Source organism: Carlito syrichta, unplaced genomic scaffold (assembly GCF_000164805.1).
Source record: "Carlito syrichta isolate Samal-C Ts95f unplaced genomic scaffold, Tarsius_syrichta-2.0.1 Scaffold303113, whole genome shotgun sequence".
NCBI lineage: Eukaryota > Metazoa > Chordata > Mammalia > Primates > Tarsiidae > Carlito > Carlito syrichta.
The window spans coordinates 126338-141354 of record NW_007247209.1 but is presented as its reverse complement, the minus strand read 5'-3'; the positions used below and the strand labels follow the sequence as shown (position 1 = coordinate 141354).

General features: G+C 44.1%; 1 pseudogene across 1 annotated transcript; it reads right to left on the bottom strand.

The window, feature by feature from the left end:
- Nucleotides 1-5267: 5267 nt before the first annotated feature.
- LOC103260091 lies at nt 5268-8278 on the bottom strand (annotated as a pseudogene). The gene is made up of 4 exons (XR_002481942.1): nt 8147-8278; nt 7508-7683; nt 7269-7338; nt 5268-6776 (listed from the first exon to the last, which is right to left on the bottom strand). The product of XR_002481942.1 is annotated as a tropomyosin alpha-3 chain-like (transcript).
- Between the last annotated feature and the right edge of the window lie 6739 nt (nt 8279-15017).

The window sequence follows — 15017 nt, the reverse complement described above, 5'->3', positions numbered from 1 at the left end:
TTCGCGAACTTGCCGCCGTGCACTGTACAAACAACTCGATAAGGTTTCATCACCTTGGTATATCACTGTCTCACAACTGTGTTCATGCTGACATGTGGCGATATCTTGCTGAGTGGTGTTCATTATTGTCGTTGCATGTTTTTGTGTGCTGTCACAAGAATGTCGGAGCTTGAACAAGTAGCAAACACTAAATTTCTTGTTAAGCTTGTCAAGAGTGAAAGTGAAATCAGGGACATGTCAGTCCAAGTTTATGGGGTTAATGCCATGAAGAAAACAGCACTGTGCAAATGTTTTAAACATTCTTTGGAGGGGAGACAAGGCATCACTGATGAAGAGAGGTCAGGACAAGCAGTAACAAGCAGAACTGATGAAAATATTGCAAAAATTTGTCGAATTGTCCACCAAAATTGTCGGCTGATTGCACGAAACACAGTAGACCAAATAAGCATCAATAGAGAAACAGGAAAATCTTAACTGAAAATCTTGGTATGAGAAAGGTGTGTGCAAAAAAGGTCCCAAGGGAGCTCTTGCATCACGACAATGCACCGGCCCACACAGCACTGTCTGTGAGGGAATTTTTAGCCAGTAAACAAATAACTGTGTTGGAACATCCTTCCTACTCCTGATTTGGCCCCATGACTTTTCTCTTTACCTTGATTGAAAGGAAGGTATTTTGATGACATTCGGGGCATCAAGGGTAGCATGATGACAGCTCTGATGGCCATTCCAGAAAAAAAGTTCCAAAATTGCTTTGATGGGTGAACTTGGTGCTGCTTCTCAAGGGTAGTACTTTGAAAGTGACTGTAGTGATACTAATGAGATATGTAACACTTTTTCTAGGATGAATTTGCAAACTTAATTGTCAGACCTCATAGGTTAGTTGGATGTACCATTTTGGAGTTCAGATATGAGGCCCTTTTTTCATCTTTTTCTGTATCCACACTGCAATGTGGTTTTTCAGTTCCTCCCTTGAGAGGCAGAGTGAACTTTCCTGGCCCTTGACTGCAGTTTCTACTCTTTTCTACAAAACCCCTAAATACAACAATTATCATAATACTATAAGAAAGGGATTGGCAGTAGCAGGAAACTGCCAGGGGATGGGGGATGGGATTGGCAATTGAGGGAAACTGCCAGGGGAGAGAGAGGCACACCTCATCAACAAGGGTAACTGCATAATGAACATTTGTATACCTAACCTGAATTGCACCCCACATCTTTTAAAAAAAAAACCCTAAATACCTCTTGATCCCATCCCCCGCCTTGCCATGGTCTGAATGTTTGTGCCACTCCACAATTCAAATGATATGTTATCATATGAAATCATAACCCCCAAGGTGACGATATTAGGAGGTAGGGCTTTTGGAAGGTGATTAAGTCATGAAGGCTTAGTGCCCTTATGAAAGAGGTTCCAGAGAGCCAGTTCATCCCTTCCACCATGTGAGGACACGGAAAGAAGGTATTGCCTATGAACCAGAAAGTGAGCCCTCACCACACACCATATCTGCTGGCACCTTGATCTTTGACTTCCTATCCTCCAGAACTGTCAGAAATAAATTTCTGTTGTTTATAAGTTACCCTGTTTATGGTATTTTGATGTAGTCATAGCAGACTAAAATACCGTTCCAGCCGTATCCACCTTTTCTCTTTCCTCCCAGACATGGTTCAGACTCCTTCAGGTTTGCTGTCTTCGTGATAAGGCTTTTCAAATGCAGTTCTTCAAGTACAGTTCCTGGAGTATACATCCTCTCCATCTTCAGACCTATGAAACCAAAGAGATAAGTTATCTATCTCCATGCCTAATATACAGTGGTGGGACAGGTGTAGTATAATCACAATAGATATTCCTTTTTAAAAGGGGGAAATGAGAGACACAACACAGTCACTGGTCCATAGAAATTCTGAAATCCAACTGGGCAAATGCTAGAAATTCCTTGATTAGGTCTTAAAACCTGGAAATGACTCTTCATAGAACTTCATTCTGCCCTCTGAACTCTTGGTTTCACCCTCTGAATCATATTCCTTTTTATTTAATTATTTATTTATTTATTTTTTTTGAGTTGGAGTCTTAACTCACTCTTGTCATCCAGGCTGGAGTGCGGCAGCATGCTCACGGCCACCACAGCCTCGACCTGCTGGGCTTAGGTGATCCTTCTGCCTAGTCTTCCAAGAAGTTGGAATTACAGATGCATGCCACCATGACTGGCTAGTTTTTGTGTGTGTGTGTGTGATTTATTGTAGAGACGAGGTCTCACCAAGTTGCCCAGGCTGGTCTAACCCCCGGGCTCAGGCAATCCTCTCGCCTCGGCCTCCCAAAGTGCTGGGATTATAGGCTGAGCCTATAATAAAGGGTAGTGCTTGTTTGCAGTGGAGTAGTTTTCACACCCTTCTTGCCAGTAGAATTTTGTGGGTCAAATGCCCTCCTTTCACTTAGTTTTATCTTTATCCCTTCAGTTTCATTTGGTAGTATTTTTGCTTTCATAAATCTCTCAAAACTATGGGTCACATGTGACTCTCATTGCAACTGTAACCCATTAGATGGAAGCTACTTTCACAAATGTTTTCTGGATAAGCCCTTATGATTTATTTTCTATGTTTTTGGGTTTAGTTTTGTTCTTTTCTAATTTCTTAAGATGGAGATTTTTATAATTGATTTTTAGCCTTTCTTTTTCTTGTGTGCATTTAAAGTTATAAAATTTCCCCCTAGGCATGGTTTAGGCTTTAATCTCATATGTTTTGATAAGTTATGTTTTCATTTTTGTTAATTTCAGAGTATTTCTTTTTTTTTTTTTTTTTTTTTGAGTTGGAGTCTCACTCTGTTGCCCAGACTGGAGTGCAGTGGCTGCTCTGGGCCACCGCAGCCTTGACCTGCTGGGCTCCAGTGATCCTTCCGCCTCAGCCTTCCAAGTAGCTGGAACTACAGGCACGTGCTACCATGCCCGGCTAATTTTTTGATTTATAGTAGAGATGAGATCTCACCACGTTGCCCAGGCGGGTCTCGCCACGTTGCCTACGGGCTCAGGCAATCCACTCACCTCAGCCTCCCAAGGCGTGGGATTACAGGCTGAGCCACTGAGCCCAGCTCAGAGTATTTCTAATTTCCATTATTTCTTTTTTGAGTCATAGGTTATTTATAAGAGTATTTTGGAATTTTTGCCACAATTGTAGCTTAATTCTGCTGTAGCCAGAAAATAGAGAACATAATCTATATGTTTTTAATTCTTTGAAATTGTTGAGATTTGAACATGTTCAAATCTTATATATATTTTCTGATATTTTTGTCTGCTATTCTATCGATTTTGGAGAGATATTTGTTAAAGTATCCCAATTTGTTGTGGATTCATCTATTTTTCTTTTTATTTGTGCAAACATTTTATTTACATATTTTAAACCTATATTATTAGGTGCATATACATTTGGAATTGTTATGTCTTGCTGGTGGTTTCTCCCTTTTATTATTATTATGGTAAAATATCCTTCTTTATCTCTATTCATGTTTTTTGCTTTTGAGTCTATTTTTTAAAAATTTTATTTCTCAGAGCCAAAACATACACATTATTGAGTTTAATTTGATGCTTTTATAACTTCATTGGCTTTCCTTTGGTTAGTGCTTGCATGATGTGTCATTTTCTCATCCTTTTACTTTCACATTCTCTGCATCTTTATATTTAGAGTCTGTCTCTTGTAAGCATTGTAGAGTTGGACTTTGTGTTTTTAGTAAGTCTAATAATTTGTTTTTTAATTGATATATTGATAGATTTATAATTATTGTAATTACTGGTATATTTGGGCTTAAAATTTACCTACCACCTTGTTATTTTTTAAATTCACTTGCTAAATGTTTATTTCCCTAAATTTCTCTTAAAATTATTTTCTGTATTTTTCATTTGTATTTTTTCTATATTTAACTTTCGACTGACTTTTCTTCCAGCTCTCTAGTTCTCTCTTCAGCTATGTCTAATCTACTTTGAAAGTCATGTGTTGACTTCTGTTTATTTATTTAGAAAGGTTAGTTCTTTCTTTGATTTTCTTTTTGATATGGTATAACTTATGTACAGTAATCCTAAGTGTTTCTTTAGCCTGATGAATATTACGCACACATGCATATCTGTATCTATATTTATCTACATATCCAAATAATTATCACCCAGATCAAGATGTTTTTATTCCTAACACTCCAAAGTCTCCTTCATGTTCCTTGTATCTGATATTTCCTTCAAAGATAACCAAATTTTTAATCTTTATCAGCATAGATTAGTTTTGTTTGTATTTGAAGTTTCTGTAAATGTTTACTCTTTTGTATATGAATTTACTCAAAATTATAGCTGAGATTTATCCAGGCTGTTCTCTGCAGTGGTAGTTTTTTAAAATTGTTATGTAACAATTCATTATATGAATGCACCACATTTTATTTATTCATTCTACTGTTGATGGACATTTGAATTATTTTCACAATAGCATTATCTTGTAACTTTTTTTTCTTGGTGCTGTGTCCAGTATGTCTGGTAACTTTTTTTTTTTTTTTTTTGAGTTGGAGTCTCACTCTGTTACCCAGGCTGGAGTGCAGTGGCACATTTATGGCCATCCCAGCATCGACTTGCTGTGCTCCGATGATCCTTCCGCCTCAGCCTTCCAAGTAGCTGGAACTACAGGTGCGTGCTACCACGGCCGGCTATTTATTTATTTATTTATTTATTTATTGTAGAGATGAGGTCTTGCCAAGTTACCTGAGCTGGTCTCGAACCCATGGACTCAGGGAATCCACTTGCCTCTGTCTCCCAAAATGCTGGGATTACAGGCTGAGCCACAGAGCCTAGCCAGATGGTAACTTTTGACTGAATGGTGGACATTGTGATAATAAATTGTTGTGACTCTGAATGATGTTATCTTCCTCTAGAGAAGGTTTACTTTTGCTTATGACAGGCAGTTAGATTAGGGACACATTGTTTTAATCCAAGCAGTAGTGTGCTCACTTGTGATTTTCAGTCTTTATAAGGCCAAGTCTTTTTGGATCACCTTTATTCACATGTGATACTCCTTGGTGCACTCTAAACTCCAATTTTCTCACAGTAGAGTGAGTGCCCAAAGCTCTGCTTGGCTTTTGAGACACTTGACTTTTGCTTTCTCCAGGGTCTGTCAGCCTCTGGGTCATTGTTTGCAAATCATCAATCATTTTGAAGAATTAAGTACTGCAGTGTTGGGTTCACTTTCATGCATTTTCCTTATTCCTTAAGATCCTCAGCTGATTTGATAGTCTTTTTTTTTGTCCTATAATGTGCATTTTATTCCATATCATTATACAATGTTTACACATAGGCATAACTCTTAAGAAAATGTTCTTTCCTTCCCAGTCATACGTAGTGCCTAAACCTTTCACCTTAACATGGAGAACTGAAAGAGTGGGAGCCCACATGGAATGCCATCCTACAGAGCTGTCACGAGCCGCGAGTGTGCCAGTCGGGAAGGAATGAAGTCTTACAAGAGCAGCGTGGCTTACAGACCCTTGGCTTGAGTGAATTCTGAAATGTGGAATCCACAGTCTCATCTCGTAGGAAAACTCAAGACAAAATAAATTAGTGTTGGACAGAGTTCTAAATTGTATATTATGGAACAAAGAACACAGGGGATCTTTTGTTTGAAGTAGCACCAATCCACACCTGACTGTGTTTCCAATGTTCATCTTCCTGTTGACTCTACTATTGGCACTCTGAGTGGAAATCTTTCTGCTTTAGTGAGGATTCCTACACGGACTAAGCAGACAGTGTTGCTAAACTCTATACAATGTGTGGCCATGTCAACCTGGGAAATGGCACATTTAAACCATTATCGCCCAGACACAGGCTTGCCTTTTTGCGTGTGTTTTCCCTACCCCCACCCCAGCTGGTATTTTGTGAGTGTTTCTGTGACAGTGGTAAAAGTAAATAAAAATGCATTTATGGGGTAAGCAGGTGTTTAAAAACAAAACAACAAGAACAAAATGAGCGAATGTGGCCACTGCTAAGGAGGTGTTCACATGTTGTTTGACTCCAGTAAAGTCTGATCCAGCATCTGGTGCATGCTAAGGTTTTCTTCTTTGGCATGAGCCACTTCCTCTTCTAAGTCATCAATGCTTTTCTCCAATTTAGTTACTGACCTCTCAGCAAACTCAGTCCGAGTCTCAGCCTCCTTCTACTTGTCAGAGAGGACCTTGATCCCCTCCTCCTACTTGTCCTCCTTCTGCAAGTACTTATCCTTGGCAGCCATTAATGCCTTCAAGGTCTGATCCATTATTCTTAATTGTTCTTCCAGCTATCAAACTTGGCCTTCTGAGAGCTCAGCCAGCTCCTCTGCACGCTCCAGGTCACCTCAATGATGACCAGTTTCCAGGCCACCTCTTCATACTTAAGATTGGCATCTTCAGCAATGTGCTTGGCTGCTTTCAGCTGGATCTCCTGAATTTCTATTTTTTCTTCATCCTTTTGGGCTCGGCTTTCAATGACTTTCATGCCTCTCTCACTCTCATCTGTGGCCTTCTCGGCCTCCTCCAGCTTCTGCAGAGCTGTAGCCAGACGCTCCTGGGCACGATCCAACTCTTCCTCAACCAGCTGGATGCATCTGTTCAGGGAAGCTACATCAGATTCAGCGTTGGTGACCTTTTTCTCCACCAGCTCCAGCTTCTCCTGGGCATCTTGATGGCATCCATGGTGGTGGCGGCAGCGAGGGGATTGGGGTGGCGGCAGCAGTGGGATTGTGGCGGCCGAGTGGGAGTCGACTTGATAATCTTGAACTCCATTTTTTTCCTTTACCCCTGTGAGACTGATGAAACTCTGCTTAACTTCTCTGACTCCTAGTAGCCACTTTGTTTTTGGCTTGTCATTCTCTCAACTCCATGCTGTTTAGGAATTTTCAAATACCTGGAAGGTGAAAGCGGCATATAACGTCAGGCTCACCTCAGTATAGTCTCACTCTCCCTGGGATCTTTGTGTTTTCTTCTTGTTTTTGGCAGGGAGTTTGCTGTGATAAAAATCTATTCTGTCATGCCAGAGGAGTTTGATGAAATAATTCCAGACTACTTGTTTCAGTAGCAATTTGCATTAGCGAATTTGCAGATGATTTGAAAATTTGATTTTCATCATAATTCGTGCGGTAGTTACTAGAGTTACTGTCCCCATTTTACAGTTGGGTATACTGAGACTCAGGGAGGTTAAGTTGTTGGTGGAGTTTGCATAGCTACTGTGTGGTAAACCATCTACTTAACCCTTCCTCAATACTGAAATCCCCTTGCACTGTACCTGACACCATCTAATGGGACCCAAAGTGTGCTCAGGGAACAGGAAACAGCAGTAACTGAAGAAGAGGAACCTGGTGGGTGGTGGTTCAGTCACTCAGTTAAAAGGAAGGCTCTCAATGAAACATGAGTGAAATTCTCTATAAACAAATACCATGTGGATGCAATTATTTGAGTTCTAAGTGACTAGGAAATCCCAGCAGCAAATAAACCTGCTCCACATGCAGCAAACTGGGCCATCACCACGTCCTTCGAGCAGAGGTGTTGAGAAGCAGAGCTGCAAACACCAGCCCTGGTTGAAGAGGTTCAGGGACTGTGGGGTGTTCTCTGGTGGTCAGCTGTTTCTGGGACACCTCTCCAAGTGCAAAGGGCAACGTTGCGGGGTGAATCATGGACTTTCCTTGGCTGGTGTTCAGAGTCTGCAAACAGATTTCACAAGCAGAATACCATTGGGTCTACTTTTCCTGAGATAAGTGCCAACCAACAGGTGAGGAAGTCGACGCTCTGCAGGGTTGTGACATTCTCTGAGACCAGAGCCATACTAGCCTGTGTGGGGACCTGAGCCACAATTGAGAGTCCTTCCCCTGTGCCTGAGTCCCTCTCTGAAAGGGCAACAAAGGGAAGGACCCTCCTTTGGTGTCATTGTACATCTGTGAGGGGAAGTGACCCTCCTCAGGTGACTTCCTGGGTGTCCCTTGAACTTTGCCTTTTTCTGGTGTGGTGAAGAACAGCCTGGAAGAGCTGGAAGCTGATGTGGAGCTGGTCCCCAGGGAGTGTTTGAGGAAGGTACAAGATAATGGGTGAAGGGCACCCTCTGTGATGCCCAATGAAACCCAGGCCTCTTTGACCATCTTTCACATTTTGCTGCATAAGTGCATTTACCGAGCTTGGGGCATTCATCTTAGGACAGGTGGCGCTGTGTTCTCTGGTCACCACTCCTGCCTGGAGCCCCCTCGACTCTGGGTTTCCTTGAATCTGTGTGTGATCTCCTGGGAACTCCTCCTTTGCCCCCATCTCCCCCCCCCCACCCCCTGCTCAGCATGCGGGTCCAAGGCCATGATGGCTCTTGTGAGAGAGATCCTGTGAGAGAGATTGGGGCAGGTGTTGTTGCCCTCAGATGTTCTTACTTCACAGCCCTCATGTGAGAACTCTAGGCCCTAACAGGGAGCCGAGAAGCTCCTTGGTTTCCTGCAGGTGTGTATCCAGGGGGTCATACTTCCATGGCCTCATAGGCAGTTCCTGGAGCTATTAACAAGCCAATCATACCTCCAGACTCACACCTCAGTGTCCTGGGGGTGAGGGTGTGCCATGTTCTGAATTATTTAAGCACTCCTCGGGTATCCTCTCTCTTCAGTGCTCGATGTCCTTTTAAGTAGTAACATTGACCTTGATATCTGTTCACCAAATTACCTACAGGGCAGAATTGTGCCCCTTGGGGACATACATTAAAGTTCTAAGATTAAATTCATAAAGTTCTAACCCCCAAAGTGACTGAATTTGGAGATAGGGCCTTTAAAGAGGTTATTAAGGTTAAATGAGGTCATAAAGGCAGGACTCTTATTTGATAGAATTGGTGTCCTTAGAAGAAAAAGAGACACCCAGAGATCTTTCTCTCTGTGTGTGCCTCTCCGTGTATGCACAGAGGAAAGGCCATGTGAAGACACATCAAGAAGGCAGCCCTCTGCAAGTCAGGAAGAGAGCCCTTATCAAAATCCAACCCTGACATCATGTTGATTTTGGACTTCTCACCTCTAAAGCTATGAGAAAAGAAGTTTCTGTTGTGCCAGCCACCCAGTCTGTAGCACTTTGTTATGGCAACCTGAGCTGATTAACTCACCTCTTAAAAACCTCAAAAACAGAGTTGTCCTTCCTCCACCCTGTATTGGAAAAACTATATGCTCTTTCCTGATTCCTTTTTTTCTTTTTCTTTTTTTGAGTTGGAGTCTCACTCTGTCATCCAGGCTGCAGTGGCACACTCACAACCACTCCAGTGTCGACCTGCTAGGCTCTGGCGATCCTTCCACCTCAACCTTCCAAGTAGCCAGAACTACAGGCACGCTCTACCATGCCTGGCCAATTTTTTTGACTTATTGTAGAGATGAGGTCTCACCAAGTTGCCTGGGCTGGTCTTGAACCCACGGGCTCAGGCAATCCACTTGCCTTGGCCTCCCAAAGTGCTGGCATTGCAGGCTGAGTTTCTTAAAAACATTTTTAATATTATAAAGTGCATCAAATCCACCAACTCAAAGTCTCCCCAAGTTAGCAGAATGAAGGAGAACTTTTGTCTGTCATGCCTGCACATACATAGCACACACACATACCACACCACTCCTGTAACACACACACACACACGTACATACACACAATACACGTCTCTGCTCCCCAAACACCTTACATATCACACATACACAATACACATACCCATACCACACACCACACCACATACACACCACACACATATACCCTACACATATACATCATACCCGCCCATACCCACCTGTACCACAACACACTCACAAACGCTACACACTATACACCCAGACCCATACCAAACATGCCACACCACATTCACACACGTCATACATACACACCACCCACCACACCCCTCCCACACATTCCCGTGCACCCTCCTCCCAGGTATATCCAGCCACATGTGGATAACTGTGGCTTGGCATATGTGTTTGGGATATGATCATGATTAGTGACTGAACACTTCTGTTCTCTGAATCTAGGTGCAGGTGTGGGACACTCGGGGAGGTTCCCTCACTGGCCCACTCAACAGGCCCTGTCTCCTGCACCCACACTTCCTGTGTGGGAATGCCCTACCATAGACTTTGGCAGGGCTCTGGGAGACAGAATGCTGGAGAAGATTCCTTCCTGGGCTGAGACCATTGTTCCTTCCTTCACTCATTCCAGTAGCTGGTTGAATTGTGTCCCCCAAAATGTTAAAATCCTAAACTGGGTTACTTGTGAACGTAACCTTATTTGAGAATAAGGTCTTTGTAGATGTAAATTAGTTAAGAGAAAGTCATACTGGAGTAGGATGGGCTGTAAATCCAATGTCGGGTGTCCTTAAAAGAGAAAGAAGAGGAAGCTTTGGAGACACTGAGGGAAGATGGCCATGTGAAGACAGAGGCAGTAACTGGGGTGATGTAATCACAGGAACGCCAAGGGTTGCTGGAAGCCCCTAGAAGCTGGGGAAAAGCCTGGAACAGAGACTCCCTCAGAGCTTCCAGAAGGTCCCAGCCCTGCCGACGCCTTGTTTTTGGACCTCTGGCCTCCAGAACCATGAGGAAATGTTGTTTTAAAGTCACCCCGTGTGTGGTAGCTTGTTATGGAAGCCCCAGGAAGCAGATACTGTCCCATAGGCATTTCTTGAGCTTCAACCACTGCACTAGGTATTGGGCAAAAGGGACAGCCCTGATACTGCCCTTTTGGGACTTTCAGCCTAATAATCCACAAAAAGATAATGAGATATAACGTGAAAGTGTCTCGCTGTGTTGTCCTGCAAATCCCCCTGAGGAGGGGGGTTGGGCATGTGCCTGTAAATTCTGGCTCACTTGGTGATGTGTCAGAGTCTTGGGACCAAGGGACCTCATGAGGAGCCTGGGCCTCATAAAGGAGCTACCTTGAATGATGGGATTTTTTTCCAGAACAATCTAGAAGGTTGGGGATGGGGGAGGGTGGACAGATGGCTGCCTGCACAAAGGCCTGTGGTTTATGGTTCAAGTTTAATGATATCATCCTGGATATGGTCTGAATCAGCTTTCAGATGGCAGGAGCTCCCCAAGCACTCCTGGGGGGCTGGTTTCTGTTTGGAAGGGCCTCTCTTCCAGCCGCTGCTGCATCCCACACATTCCCAGAGTCTTTCCAAAAGTTGCTTCTAATTAGCCTCACCTTTGGCCTACATGGCCAGAGGCCTAAGGTGGAGTCCACATTCTTACAAAGTGTTTAGCATCATTTAAAAGTGGGAGAGGCCGCCCTTTGATCACAGTTTGAGGGTTACTGGCTCTGGCAATCGTCAATCTTGACAAATTTCTACTTCTTTCTCTCCCTCCTCCCTCCCCTGGACCCCAGGGGCTGCTGCCCATCAGAAAATCCTGGATGAAGGCAGTGGTCTGAGGGGTTGGTCCTCCAGGGTGCCCTGGGCCCACGTGGCTCCTGTCACAGGCTCCAGTTTGTCTCCATGGGCCTTGGCAACCACTGGCGGTTACCGCCTTACAGCCGGTTCGGAAGAATATTGATTTGCACTTGTGCTAACTCCTCCTTTGGCAGGGCCTACCCCCAGAGGTAACTCTCAGAACCGTCTGGTTCCTCTCAAAGAAAAGCACATAAATTGCCTGCAGCATTTTATAGAAGGATTTGAAGCGAAGAATTCCTCTGCCCGGGGGTTGACACCCATCTGAGGGGGGTGCAGGCGTGACCTCCATTCCAGTGGCTGATCTGGCCAGGGGAGTTGTGTAGATGCTGGAGCCCTGGAATGTTCTTCGATTCCAATGACTAGCCTGTGTCTCTCTTGGGCCAGTAGGGGGTGTGAATAGATTAAAGAATTAATGAATGATGGTGGATGGGTGAAGGAATAAAACTTTTCTTCAAAGACTTTGACCACGATGCTTTGGGTTGATTATAGACTTGGGCTTAAGTCCCACCACTGCATTTCCACAGCCTGAAGGCAGTTGCTTGCTTTGAATGAAGTTCTCTAAATGTCTCAAACCCTTCCATATGCACAGGGAGATTTAAAAAACATGTGGTCTTGTGGGATCAAAAATGAAGTGGTTGTGATGTGGTCAGGTGCTCAGAGCTGTGCTCTCTGGGCAGAAGTTGGCTGGGCTTCCTGCACCCGGGAAATATAATGACCAGCTCCAAGGCTCCTGGAATCCTGCTCTAGGGCCTTCAGGAGCCCACATGCTGGTGGGAACCCTGAGGTTGAACATATGCCCCCCACCTCACGCCCTGATGCCCATGATCTGGAACCATTCTTCTGCAGAGCTGGCATTTGCAGGAAGATGAGAACCTCTTGTATCTGCTGGTTCTGGACCTGTCAGACCTCCCAGAGCTTACACTCTGGCCCAGATGGATCCTCACTGATGTCTGCTGGGAGAGGGAGGCAGTCCCCAAAACCCAGAAGCTCATCAGGGGCTTGCTGAGAGACCCCTTTCCCAGTTGCTCTAGGGTCTCCCCAAGGAGCAGGGTGAGGGCAGAACTCAAAGGCATATTGGACTACCAGCCGTGAGCCTACCAAAATAGGCAGTCCCGGTATGCTTGGACTGCAGACCTCCACATGGACCTAAAGTCCTCCTTGGCGCCCACCGTCAGTGGGTGTAGCAGGGGCACATCATTGCCTAGAGTGCTTGTCTACAATTGCAGATCTGCCCAGTGGCAGCTCCTTGGCTACTTTCTTGAATATTTATTCATTTGTATATCTTGGCAGTTGGCATTTTGTGGGGTGTGTGTGTGTGTGTGTGTGTGTGTGTGTGTGTGTGTGTGTGTGTGTGTGTATCACTCTGATTGATAAAACAAAAGTAGATTTGAAGAAATGAAAGTAGCTAGACACCAAACATTGAACATTACTTAAATACTTCTAAAGCAGTACTTTTCTTTCTTTCTTTTTTTTTTGAGTTGGAGTCTCACTCTGTCACCCAGGCTGGAGTGCAGTGGCCACCCCAGCTTCGACCTGCAGGACTCCAGCGATCCTTCCGCCTCAGCCTTCCAAGTTGCTGGAACTACAGGTACGTGCTACCATGCTCAGCTAATTTTTTTTTTAATTGTAGAGATGAGGTCTCACCAAGTTGCTTGGGCTGGTCTCAAACCTGTGGGTTCAGACAATCCACTCACCTCGGCCTCCCAATGTGCTGGGATTACAGGCTGAGCCACTGAGCTCGATCTAGAGCAATACTCTTCAAGCCTTCTCAGCACCATCTGCTCATGGGCCTCAGGTTCCACCTGAACCCAGGATTTTAAGCAGGATAAGACCTCACGGGCAGAGAGGGCAGGAAGGAATCATTTAGCCCTCTGGAGGAGGCCAGTTCTGGCTGAGTGAATGGGCAGCTTGTTTGACCTCTCAGCCGGTGACAATGTGGCTGCCAGAAGGAATGCTTCTACACTGATAGAACTTGACTACCTTGGGGTTTTGCAAGCCAGCTCTGGATAAAGGGGGTCTCCAAGACCATCCTTGTGCTCGATGATTTATTAGAAGGACTCACAGAACTCAGAAAAATTGTATGTTCATGGTTACTATTTATTACAATGAAAGGATACACATTGAAATCAGCAAGAGGAAAAGGTACATAGGGTGAAGGCCAGGAGAAACCAGGCTCAAGATTCCAGGTGTTCTCTCCCAGTGGAGTGGAGTTACATTCCACCCCTTATTTCCTCTTTCTCTCATCTCTCTGCTTCTGAAATCTCATCTTCATACCCTGTCAGGAATCCCAGGAATGCTTCAAGATTTACCATCTTCTCTCAGCTCACATCCTACAAATTCAGATTCATTTTGTTTCCCTGACCCCTATTTTGAGAGAGAATTTGTTTTCTGGATTCTAGATTCTTTGAAACAGATTCCACTTTAACCCTCATTGTCATAAAAGAAGAGTGGGAGTTTAGAAACCACCTTACTGATGACAAGGCAGCCATCATGTTTTGTACACAAGCCAGCTGGTGGCTGGGAGAACCACTGACTAGGCTCACCCATGATCCTACACCCTTTTTCTTCCCCTCCAACTACCCATTTCCCAAGACCCCTGTCCTCATGGTTACCCTTGAATCTCTTTAGGACATCTGTGTCTCACATGTCTTTCTTCCTATTCATGACTATAGGGCACTAACTCTTGCTTATTCTCACTTTCTTGTTCTTCCTTTGGACTATGAATTTACCTCTCACTACAGCAGTACCTGCACAGAGAACACTCAGTCTGAGCATATCCTGACCTGCTACCTTGGCCTCAACTTAGGAGGCCATGAATCCATAGTATCAGGATAGCCTCAATGAGTTCATAAAAGAGCTGATAGTAGTGGCTGACTAATACAAGGCTCGGCCATGTGGAGACGGTATGGCGCCCAAAGGCTCCTCTACAAAGTGAGTTCTCCAGTCATTTCCCAGACAGGCTTGAATTTTTTATTTTTTTTGGACATTACGTTTTCTTTTCTTTTTTTTTTAATCAATATTTTTTATTATGATTTTGTGGGGTACAGTTAAGGGTTAGGTATACAATTATGTTTCATTCAGGCACCCTGTTGATAAGAGGTGTTTCCCCATCCCCAGACAGATATTTGCGACTGTTAATCCCATCCCCCTCCCCCACCATAGTTTCCCAGTACTGTCAGTCATTTTCTTATAGTATTACATTGGATGTTCAAGGTCCATTATATGAGTGAGAACATGTGATACTTGGATCTTTATTTCTGTGAGAGGTCACTCAGTATTATAGACTCTAGTTCCATCCAGGTTGCTGTGAAATTCATGATTTTGTTCTTTTTTATGGCTGTGAAGTATTCCATCGTGTATATGTACCACATTTTTTTAATCCAGTCCTCTTTTGATGGGCAGCATGGTTGTTTCCAGGTTCTTGCTGTTGTGAATAATGCTGCGATAAACATACGTGTGCAGGCATCTTTTTATAGAGTGATTTGAGGTCTTCAGGGTATATTCCCAGTAGGGGGATTGCGGGGTCATATGGAAGGTCGATTTTTAGAGCTTTTAGGAATCGCCACACTGCTTTCCACAGAGGTTGCACTAGTTTACACTCCCACCAACAGT